Genomic DNA, 12,144 nt, shown 5'->3' on the forward strand with positions numbered 1-12,144 from the left:
GCTAGGCTCACCTGTGGAGGCTATTGGAAATTGCATTTTAATTTTAAGTAGTGACTTTATTTTTGAAATTAGAAAGGACCTTTTATGTACCAAGTTTTTCTTGAAACTTGATTTTTGTTTCTAGATTCGTACCTTTGGGATATTCCTTTAATTTTAAAGGCACATCATTTGAGTTATTTTATAATTTTGAATGTGTTGGGAATGGTATCTTGTCTAATGGTCTTTCATCGAGGTCGTACCCGAATCAAATAAACATTAAAAATGCAGTATCTAGGAAGTGATCCTAGGTCGTCTCCCAACCAGCAATGATCAACCAAACGTTCATAACAGATAGTAATAAAACAGTAACGAATTGGGGGGGGGGGGGTTGTTTGTTTTTGTAAATTAAATAGCGAGCAAATTTTAATTAGAAAATACCATAATTAAAACACATTTCCCCTTGATTCATAAGCAAGTCTCTTATCCTAGGCTACGAGAATTTTTCCTTTATCAGTTCAACCACTTAATCCAACCCTAAATTAAATTACTAAGTGAAATTTAACATAAAGCATTCATTATGTGATTAAGCAACACATACACCAATTAATTATGAACGATCATTAAGCGTGAACGTAAATTAAGTGCATAGACAATTAATCAAGCACTAAGCATGCATGGATTAATAGCAACAAATACAGAATAATTGGTGAAGAAGAGAAACTGATCACAATTTAATAGTAATAATAGAACCTCAAAGAGAGCTGTGCTTGATTCTCAAGAGAAAACAACGCTGGAGACTTAGCCTTCCATTAATCAATAGAAAACGAAGAAAATTAGAATTATTCTTCCAAAACGAAAAAGAAACTAAAACGAATTGAGAGTAGTACTCTAAAACTAAAACGAAAAAGCGAGAGAGGAAAGAGAGAGAGGAGAGAGGAGAGAGAGCTTAAATTAGAACCTTGGTGCTGTTATATAGTTTTCAACCCGAAAGCTTGCAAATCTATTTTAAATCCAAGCCCATAAATAAAATAAAATCTAGATAAGATAAGATAAGATAAGATCTAGATGAAATCAAATCTAGATAAGATAAGATAAGATAAGATCTAGATGAAATAATATCTAGATGAGATCAAATCTAGATAAGATAAGATCTAAATGAAATAATATCTAGATGAGATCAAATCTAAATAATATATAAATGAGATAAAATCTAGATAAGATAAGATTTGGTAGAATAAAATAGTCTACTCTCTCCAAGTCCAAGCCCAATTATGGATTCAAGCCCAATTGCTTATAATTCTCCTGAAATTAAATTAAAAACATTAATCCAGTAGGCCCAAATGATAAAACTGCATAATTAATTTGACAATTAAGGCTAATCAGTAATTAAACTGGTGACAAAAAGGATTAAGAAATATGACAAAATGATGACACATCAAATCCCCTCACACTTAGCCTTTTGCACTCTTGGGCAAAATAAAAGAAAAAACAAAGCAAGGGACAAATCCAGAGACATTAAAGAGAAACAAACAAACATAACAACAATTACATATTTCTCAATGAATCTCAATCTCAAGGAATGAAAAGAATGGGCAACATTCAACACGTAAAGAGTTAAAGAATCAAGGCCATCATGAAAATCATCCAAGCATCTCAAACATGGCAAGATAGTAAATCAGCTCAATAATGAAAAGTGATAAAGCCTCACAAGATATGCACTCCATCTCTCAAGTGTCTAGGCTACTGTTTACTCTCAGAGCACCCATGAAAACAGACACCACATAGACTTGGCAAGACTCTAAAATTGACAACCACATCACAAACACATGCACATGAGGATCAAAAGGTCTTTTAAGGTTGTAATGGGGCCAAGGACAAGGTAGATGAAAGTATGGAATAGTAGCTAAAACCCAAAGGAATAGAGGAGCAATGGGGAATAAGTGGGAAATAAGAAAAAATAGTAAACCCCAAAATCAAAATTAAAAAGTAAACCCAAAACAAAATCAACCAAGTCCTTAAACCAATCCAAGTCTTCAAACCAAGACCTCATTTATTCAACTTCATGCTTTTTCTATTCTTTTTTTTTTCTTTTTGTTTTCTTTTTGTTTTTTTTATTTCTTTTTTTTTGAATTTTTCTTTTGAACATGAACAGTAGCAATTGAAAGCATTTGAAAAATAAAGCAACAATTAAGCAATATATATATATATATATATACACACACACACACACACACACATCAAGCATGACCAAAATACATCATCAAGCATGGCCAACAAAAACATATCACCCAATGAAACATACCCCCCCTCACACTTATTCCCAAAACAATTCCAAAGCTCCAAAATTCCTTAAGGGTAGGGTGAAATCATGGTTTTTTTCACTTAAGGCTTGTAATGAGCTTCAAAACAAAGAAAGGGGAACATAGGCTCAAAGGGGCTATCAAAGGAATTAATTCAAGGTAGGCTCATTTGGCTAGAGGCTTATACGAACAAAATGCCTAAATCATCTCCCAACATGCATGTGAAGCAAGAAGTATCAACAAGAGTCAAGCCAAGGCTATTGTGCAAGCAATCAATGGGGCAAAATACACCGAATAAAATAGATGATGATGGCTCAAATTCTCACCAAGAGTAAATCTATCACTTTCAATTCGAACCTTCAAAACTAACTTGACATGTAGAGAAAAATAAGGGTTTCAATTCACAAAATGCCAAGAAACTCCTATTTCAAAAACAATTACCCATTACCTGTACATAACCCAAAATTCAAAGAGGAACATGCAATGTTGTACACAAACATAAAACCAAAATATTTACTTCATGCATACATTTTAAAACGCACTAAAAGCAACAAAGAGTTTATATACACAAGAACATAATGAAAGGAAACCAACAAAGGGGTAAGTCACGGTAAAACATTGCACAAAATTAAAAGGCCTAACTCTCTAAAAAAAAGTCCCCAGTGGAGTCGCCAACTGTCGCAACCTACCCTTCGGCGGGAGGGCAACGCGAGACTCGCGGGATGCGTGTTCCACGAAAGGAATACGCGCGGAGTCGCCACCAACGTTTATTTGAGGAAAACGTCGGAAAAACCGGAAAAGACGCGATCTACGAACTTTTAAGTGAAAGGTTCGGGAGTTGTATTTACGCGCGGGGAAGGTATTAGCACCCCACACGTCCGTCACAAGGGACGACAACCTTTAATCGAATGTGCAAACATGACTTTGATTTTTACGTTCCCTTTTATGTCCTTATATCCTTTATACCCTTTTTATCTTTTTTGTGGTCGACAAGGGTGTTTCCCTTTGCTCCTACGTATTCCTCAATTTGCGATGAGGAAATCAGACCTACGTAGTTCTTTCTTATCAAGTGATTCTTTTTTACTTAAGTGGTGATCATTTTAAGGCGTTGGACCTTAAAAATGATCCATTTTACTTAGTGAGAAATTGAAATGACAAACTTCAAAAGCCTATTTTTGTGGATGAGCTTGACTAGGTGAGTTGATTTTAGCCTTAGTTTCACTTTAGTTATTAATCAATTCGATTAAGAATGAGAAATCCCAAAGAGAAAACGTCCGATTGATTTTCCGCTTTATTTTGCTAAAAGATGTTTTTGATTATTATATTATTTTTTACCTCTTTTTTGATTTCCAACGTGGTTACGGCACGACCTAACGGTCGGAATTTATTTTAACCGAAGTTAACGGATAATACAATTCAAACGTTCGGTGGAAATTTATTTTATTTTTAAGTTAAGCGAGAAATGACTTAAGTAAAATGGCTTAAGCACGTCAACAGGGGGTATAAAAAAGTAAATGAAACAAGAATAGAAATACACAAAACACAATGTGGACCACTACGGGTACATAGAATGAATCGAAAAGCTTGGTTCGAGGTACTTACCCGTTGAAGATCGAAGAACGATGAAGAACGAATGAAGAACGTCGAAGAACGGTTGAAACCTTTGCGAAATTCCTCACGGAAAACGTTACGGAAATGTTTCGGAAGCGCCTCGGCTTAGATTTTCTTCACGGAAACAATTTTTCCAAGCAAATTCGAAAGAGAGAGAAGTGTCAAAGGGGCTGAACCCTTTTCTTCTTCACTTCCTCCCCTATTTATAGCAAAATAGGGGAGGTGGTTGCTGCCCAGCTCGCCCAGGCGAGCTCAGCTCGCCAAGGCGAGCCAGGTTGCTTCCTCCAGAAGCAACAGCCTTCTGGAGGAATATTCTGGAGGGCCCAAGTGGGCCTGGGTGCTATTTGCACCCCCATTTTTACTAAGTACACCCCCTCTGTTTTTTTTGGTGATTCTTTTTTCATAAAGTTACGGAAACTTACGAATTTCGTAACGATACTTGTTTTCTTTCCGTAATGTTACGGAACCTTGCGGATTACATAATCATCCCCTTTTTGACTTACGGAATGTTACGGAACCTCACTTAATTATGCAACGGTGCTTCCATTTGATTTCCGGTGTGTCACGGAAACTTACGGATTGTGCATCAATATTTTTTTGGTTTTTCGGCATGTCCTGGAATTTCACAAATTGCCTAATGATGGGTACCAAACACCTCACAAGGACCAAAGAAAGGTCGCATGTCATCAAGCAAAGGTCCCCGGACGAAATTAGGGTATGACACTAATACCACACTAACACAACACGAACACACTAAACAAAAGAAGTAAACGTAAAACAACTAAACATAAAACACGAATCACTAGCTATTATGAACCTTTGGACCACTGCTCCCCGAAAACGGCGCCAAATTTGATCGAGGTCGTACCCAAATCAAATAAACACTAAAAATGTAGTATCTAGGAAGTGATTCTAGGTCGTCTCCCAACCAGCAATGGTCAACCAAACGTTCATAACAGATAGTAATAAAACAGTAACAAATTGGGGGGGGGGGGGGGTTGTTTGTTTTTGTAAATTAAATAGCGAGCAAATTTTAATTAGAAAATATCAGAATTAAAGCACGTTGTTTCCCCTTGATTCACAAGCAAGTCTCTTATCCTAGGTTACGAGAATTTATCCTTTATCAGTTCAACTCAACCACTTAATCCAACCCTAAATTAAATTAATAAGTGAAATTTAACATAAGGCATTCATTATGTGATTAAGCAACACATACACCAATTAATCATGAACGATCATTAAGCATGAACGTAAATTAAGTGCAGAGACAATTAATCAAGCACTAAGCATGCATGAATTAATAGCAACAAATACAAAATAATTATTGAAGAGGAGAAACTGATTAGAATTTAATAGTAATAATAGAACCTCAAAGAGAGCTGTGCTTGATCCTCAAGAGAAAACAACGTTGGAGACTTAGCCTTCCATTAATCAGTAGAAAAAGAAGAAAACTAGAATTATTCTTCCAAAACGAAAAAGAACTAAAACGAATTGAGAGTAGCACTCTAAAACTAAAATGAAAAAGAGAGAGAGGAAAGAGAGAGGAGAGAGAGGAGAGAGTGCTTAAACTAGAACCTTGGTGCTGTTATAAAGTTTTCAGCCCCAAAGCTTACAAATCTATTTTAAATCCAAGCCCATAAATAAAATAAAATCTAGATAAGATAAGATAAGATAAGATCTAGATGAAATAATATCTATATGAGATCAAATCTAGATAAGATAAGATAAGATAAGATCTAGATGAAATAATATCTAGATGAGATCAAATCTAGAAAAGATAAGATCTAGATGAAATAATATCTAGATGAGATCAAATCTAAATAATATATACATGAGATAAAATCTAGATAAGATAAGATTTGGTAGAATAAAATAGTCCGCTCTCTTCAAGTCCAAGCCAAATTCTGGATTCAAGCCCAATTGCTTATAATTCTCCTGAAATTAAATTAAAAACACAAAATTAATCCAGTAGGCCCAAATGATAAAACTGCATAATTAATTTGACAATTAAGGCTAATCAGTAATTAAAATGGTGACAAAAAGGGTTAAGAAATATGACAAAATGATGACACATCAGTCTTCTTCTTGGTTTACAAAATTATGCCACTTATAGTTCAATGCATGTTCAAATTGGTATTAAAAGGTGTAATATTAATTAGAATTCCTCTATGTTATGGCATCGGATATTAGGACATATCTCCATTGAGAGGATTAAAAGGTTAGTGAAAGATGAGGTACTCAATACTCCAAATTTTGCTGACTTTAAGACTTGTGTCGACTGCGTTAAGGGTAAGCAGATCAACATGTCTAAGAAAGGTGCTAACAAGAGTTCAAGCATATTAGAAATAATTCATACTGAAATTTGTTGTCTAGATATGGATGCATGTGGTCAGAAATATTTTATCACCTTTATAGATGATTATTCATGATATATAAATGTTTATTTGCTTCATAACAAAAATGAAGCATTGGATGCCTTCAAAGTCTTTAAGGCTGAAGTTGAGAACCAATGTTGCAAACAAATAAAAATAGTGAGATTAGATAAAGGTGGAGAATACTATGGCAAATATACTGAGAATGGACAAGCACCTGATCCTTTTGCATAGTTTCTTCAAGAACATGGGATTGTTGCCCAGTACACTACGTCTGGTTCTCCAAATCAGAATGGTATGGCAAAAAGAAGGAACTAAACATTATTGGACATGGTACGGAGTATGCTTAGCAACTCTAATCTTCCTATATCCTTGTGGACTGAAGCACTAAAGATGACAATGCATATATTAAACTGTGTTCCAACCAAGGCTGTCCCAAAGACACCTTTTGATTTGTTTAAAGGTTGGAATCTGAGTTTGAAAAAAGATGTTTTCATCCATGTTAAGAAGGGGGAACACGGATTCCAATCTTCCTATTTCTATTGCTTCCCAAATGTTTAAATCTATGTTTAAAGGTTGGAGTTTGAGTTATGGCCTCAGTTGAAATGAAAGAGAATGAAAAAATATGAAGTTTGGGCTTTGTGGGGAGTGATTTGGATAAGAAATGAGTGAGTTATGGCAAAAAGAAGAATTGGGAACGAGGGCTTCGCGAGAGAGAATGGGTGGTTTCTGATTTCTGATTTCGAAATTTGAATATATAGGAGCAAGGATACGTTGTAATCGATTACAACATTTGGTAATCGATTACACTCTTGTTGACTTACTCTAATCGATTATAGTATTGTAGTAATCGATTACCAGAGCGCATTTTTGCAGAATTAAGTGCTGAATGACTCTTAAGGTGAATGAATTTGGAAGGGAGTCAAAATACTTTATATCTGAAAACTTTTATATGGAAATAAATATACATAACATAATAGATTTAAAAACTTTATGAATGACTTTTAAGCAAGTAATTCACATATAAAAAAATCATGCAAGAATCATATTTACTATCAACTATTTGTTTTAATAATAATCTTCATGCTTCAAGAAAGAAAGTAACTCAATCAAACATATAAACACAACAATCAATCAAGACAAACAAATAAAAATGTTGTTAGTCAACATATAAACAAGTTTAATTGAAAAAGAAAATCTCAATCAACTAAAATTAAAAAAAAAATGGTTTTGATGTTACCTTTTTCATGATTCAAGTGCTTAGATCTTTAAAGATGAAAGTCAGACTTTTGTTTTTCTTACTTAAACATCTTGAGAGATGTTTTCATTACTTTCATAGACCTTGGATAGAAGGTTAATCTCCTTCTCCAAACCATCGGATGAGTCATTGTCATCCCAAGCAATATACGCCTTCTTGGATCTTCTTTCTTTATATCTTTTCTTCTCATTCTTCTCGGGCCATGACTCATTTGTGGGGCAGTTTGCTTTTATGTGACCGGGTTGATTACACTTATAGCATTTAAGTGTCGAGAAACTTCTTGGGATCTCTTCCCATTGTTGAAGTTATGGTTTCTCTCCATTCTTCTATTTTTGACAAATTTATGAAACTTCTTCACAAAAAGTGAGAAGTCCTCTTCATCATCAGATTCTTCTTCTTCTTCTTCTTCTTCTTCTTCTTCTTCTTCTTCTTCTTCTTGTATTGAGGAAGAGGCTTTGAGTGCTATGCTTCTTTTCCTTTTGTCGGTCTCTTCATTTTGGATGAGATGTTGGAGTTCTATTTCATGTTCCTGCAATTTGCCAAACAAAGTGGCAAGAGACATAGAGGAAAGATCTTTACTTTCAGAAATGGCAGTTACCTTGGGCTTCCATTCCCTACTTAAGCATCACAAAACTTTATTAGTTAAATCTTCATTAGGGAAGGTTTTTCCAAAGGAGGCAAGATGATTTCCTATGTGTGTGAATCTTTTCTGCATACTTTGGATGTTCTCATTAGGGTTCATCCTAATAATTCATATTCATGTGTAAGAGTGTCCACTCTAGATCTTTTCAAATCAGTGGTGCCTTCATGTGTAAGTTGGAGAGTATCCCACATCTCATTGGCATTTGAAAAGTTTGAAACTCTAAAATATTCATCTATTCCTAAGGCAGAAGTGATGATATTTTTGGCTTTAAGATTGTATTGAATTTTTCTCCTATCTTCCTCAGACCATTGATCTCTAGGTTTTTCTAAAGCACTCACATTGGTTTCAATAGTACTTTCATTTACTATGGTAGGGATGAAAGGTTCTAACTCTATTGCTTCCCAAATGTTGTAGTCTATGGCTTGAATGAAAATTTGCATACGGGTTTTCCAATAGTGGTAACCCTCACCATTAAAGATAGGTGGCATATGGATGGAGTTTCCTTTTGGAAACAGAAAATTTGAGGAGGCCGTGAATCTTGAAGTTGTGAAACTTTTCTCAAGATACCTGCTCTGATACCACTTGTTCGATCAAGTAGCCTCAGAATAATTAAGAAGGGGGGGGTGTTGAATTAATTATTAATGTGTCTTGACTAATTAAAAACTTATCCTTCTTAATGTTATTAGATTTAATTTAGGCTTTACTACTAAGTTATGTAATTTAAACAGAAGTAAAGCGTAAAAGAAAAGTACACAACGAAAATTAAAGAGTGTAGGGAAGAAGAAGACAAACACAAGAATTTTATACAGGTTCGGCAACAACCCGTGCCTACATCTAGTCCCCAAGCAACCTACGGTTCTTGAGATTTCATTTCAACCTTGTAAAATCCTTTACAAGCCAAAGATCCACAAGGGATGTACCCTCCCTTGTTCTCTTTGAAAAACCAAGTGGATCTACCCTCCACTTTAACTGATCCACAAGAGATGTACCCTCTCTTGTTCTCAGTATAACAATCCCCAAGTAGATGTACCCTCTACTTGTACCACAAAGGATGTACCCTCCAATGTGTTGGGACAAAGAATTCTCAGGCGGTTAGTCCTTTGAATCTTTGTATGGGGAAACAAAAGATATCTCAGGCGGTTAGTCCTTCGTTCTTTTGGCAAAGGGAGAAGAGAATGAAAAAGATGAATAACACAAGTTTTTGAACAAAGAACTTTTCTTGGAAAAGAAAGTTTTGAACAAAAACTTTTAAAAAGATGAAGAGAAAAAGAATCAGAAAATTTGTTAGAAAGAGTTGAAAGATATTGAATGATGTTGAGAGAAGATTGAAAGATAGATGATTGATCTCTCCTTAAAAATTCATGCCATGGTCACATATTTATAATCTTTTGATGACTCAAGTCAAAGCATGTGACTCTTGGCAATTTCTTTAAAAAGCTAGTCACTTAAAAAGTTATGACTTTTGAAAAAATCTTCAGAAACAAGTCACTTGAAGAATTGTGACTTTTGGAAATGTATTTTTCGAAATTAGTCACCGGTAATCGATTACCATTAAGGTGTAATCGATTACACATCAACAGATGTTACTCTTCATTTTGAAATTTTGAAAATCTTAATATTTTAAAACACTGGTAATCGATTACTACCTTCTGGTAAGGTAGTAATTGGTTACCAGAGAGTAAAACTCTTTGGTAATGATTTTGTGAAAACTTCTTGTGCTACTCAATGTTTTGAAAAAACTTTTTTAATACTTATCTTGATTGAGTCTTCTTTTGATTCTTGAATCTTGATCTTGATTATTCTTGAATCTTGAATCTTGGAACTTGATTCTTGAATCTTTGCTTGAAACTTTTCTTAACTCTTGATTCTTTGGCATCATCAAAATAACCTTGGAAGACATTGCTTGGACAATCTCCCCCTTTTTGATGATGACAATCCTGAAATCAAGATAATGCATACAGTTTTTGTTCTACCATTCAGTCATCCCTTTCTCCCCCTTTCTTTTTGAATTTATGCTTGATTTTAATGTTTTGAAAATATAATATCTTGATTTCTTAAAATGCCCATTTTTCTCTCCCCCTTTGGCAACATCAAAAAGGCCAAAAGTGCGTAAAACATACATAATTCAAAACATACAAAAAGCATTCTTTGTAAAATAAACATAAAAGATTCTAAACCGATCATGAAACAAAACATGAATAAACCAAATTAAAATGCAAATCACATAGTCATATATCATAATCCATAAATGTTCAGTCATACTAAGCAAATACTAAAAATATTAAGTGTTCAAATGTAATAAGCATATAGCCAAATACAAGGCTTTAGAAACAAAATATAATAATAATAATAATCAAGTCTAAACTAATGGTGGCTGTGGAGGTAAATCGAGGCAGTCTCGAATGATGGTGACATCTTCTTCAACCTTTGTGATCCTTGAGTCCATTGCATCGAATCGCATGTCCACTTGTTCTTCCAAAGCATCAAACCTTTCACCAACATATGTTTGGAGTCCATCGAACCTGTCCAAAATACTTTGAAGGAGAGAAGAGTCTCCTTCAACCGGTAATTGTCCTTCATCATCATTTGGTTGAGTACCCTTTTTTACCCAAGAGCCATCATGCTCTTTGTGGTAACCAAAGGACGTAACCACAACAGCACCAATAAAGAAAGATATCTTGATTGGAACATAAGGTTAAGAATCAAGAGGGATGTTGAAATGTTGGAGGAAAAGAGTGACTAAATGTGGATATGGTAAAGGAGCATTTAATCGCAATGCCTTATGCATGCGATACCGGATTAAATGTGCCCAATCAATTTGTCGGCCGATATGAAAAGCCCACATAACTATAAGATCTTCTTCAGAAACCTGAGCAAGGTTTGAAGATCTTGGGAGTAAGATACGAACAATAAGATAGTGAAGGATACGACTTTCAAGAGCCAATGAACCGGCAAGAAGCCTTCTGGTCATATCTGCTTGGTTGCTACAAATCAACCGGCAGGCATCATGCATAGAAAAATCAAACTTCCAATCATCGTCCAATGTACCTTCAAATGGTACACCGTCACTAGATAATTGGGTCAAATCATAGAAGAGGGATTGGTCAATGACCATCTTTATCCCATAAAATTCTGAAATCAAGGTACTTTCTTGAATTTCAAGGTTCGAATAAAAAGCTTTTACCAATTCAGAATACACATGCAATTTCAGAGACATAAAGGGAATGAGATTTGAGTTTTGAAATGCTTGAGTGCATTTGAAACTCTCATCAGAAAAGAAATCCATATCTATGAACTTAGGATCAATGATAGAATGAGAGGAGAAGAGGTTTGTGTACCGTGTATGCTGTTCTTCTGATGAGAACAATGAGGAAGAGGAAATAGAGGAAGGAACTGGAATATCCTAAGCCTCGGAGTGCCATTGGCTTCTACTCAAAGAACCTTTGCGCTTCTTTGATGGTTCCACCATTTGAGAGATTTTTTTTGACATTTCAATCGGTTGAAATAAAAGAGAATGAAAAAAAGGTGAAGTTTGGGCTTTGTGGGGGAGTGATTTGGATAAGAAATAAGTGAGTTATGGCAAAAAGAAGAATTGGGAATGAGGGTTTTGCGAGAGAGAATGAGTGGTTTCTGATTTCTGATTTCAAAATCTGAATATATAGGAGCAGGAATGCGTTGTAATCGATTACAAAATTTGGTAATCGATTACACTCTTCGTGACTTGCTGTAATCGATTATAGTATTGTAGTAATCGATTACTAGAGAGCATTTTTGCAGAATTAAGTGCTGAATGACTATTAAGGTGAATAAATTTGGAAGGGAATCAAAATACTTTATATCTGAAAACTTTTATATGGAAATAAATATACATAACATAATAGATTTAAAAAATTTATGAATGACTTTTAAGCAAGTAATTCACATATAAAAAAATCATGCAAGAATCATATTTACTATCAACTATTTGTTTTAATAATAATC

This window comes from Glycine soja, chromosome 8 (assembly GCF_004193775.1).
Source record: "Glycine soja cultivar W05 chromosome 8, ASM419377v2, whole genome shotgun sequence".
Taxonomy (NCBI): domain Eukaryota; kingdom Viridiplantae; phylum Streptophyta; class Magnoliopsida; order Fabales; family Fabaceae; genus Glycine; species Glycine soja.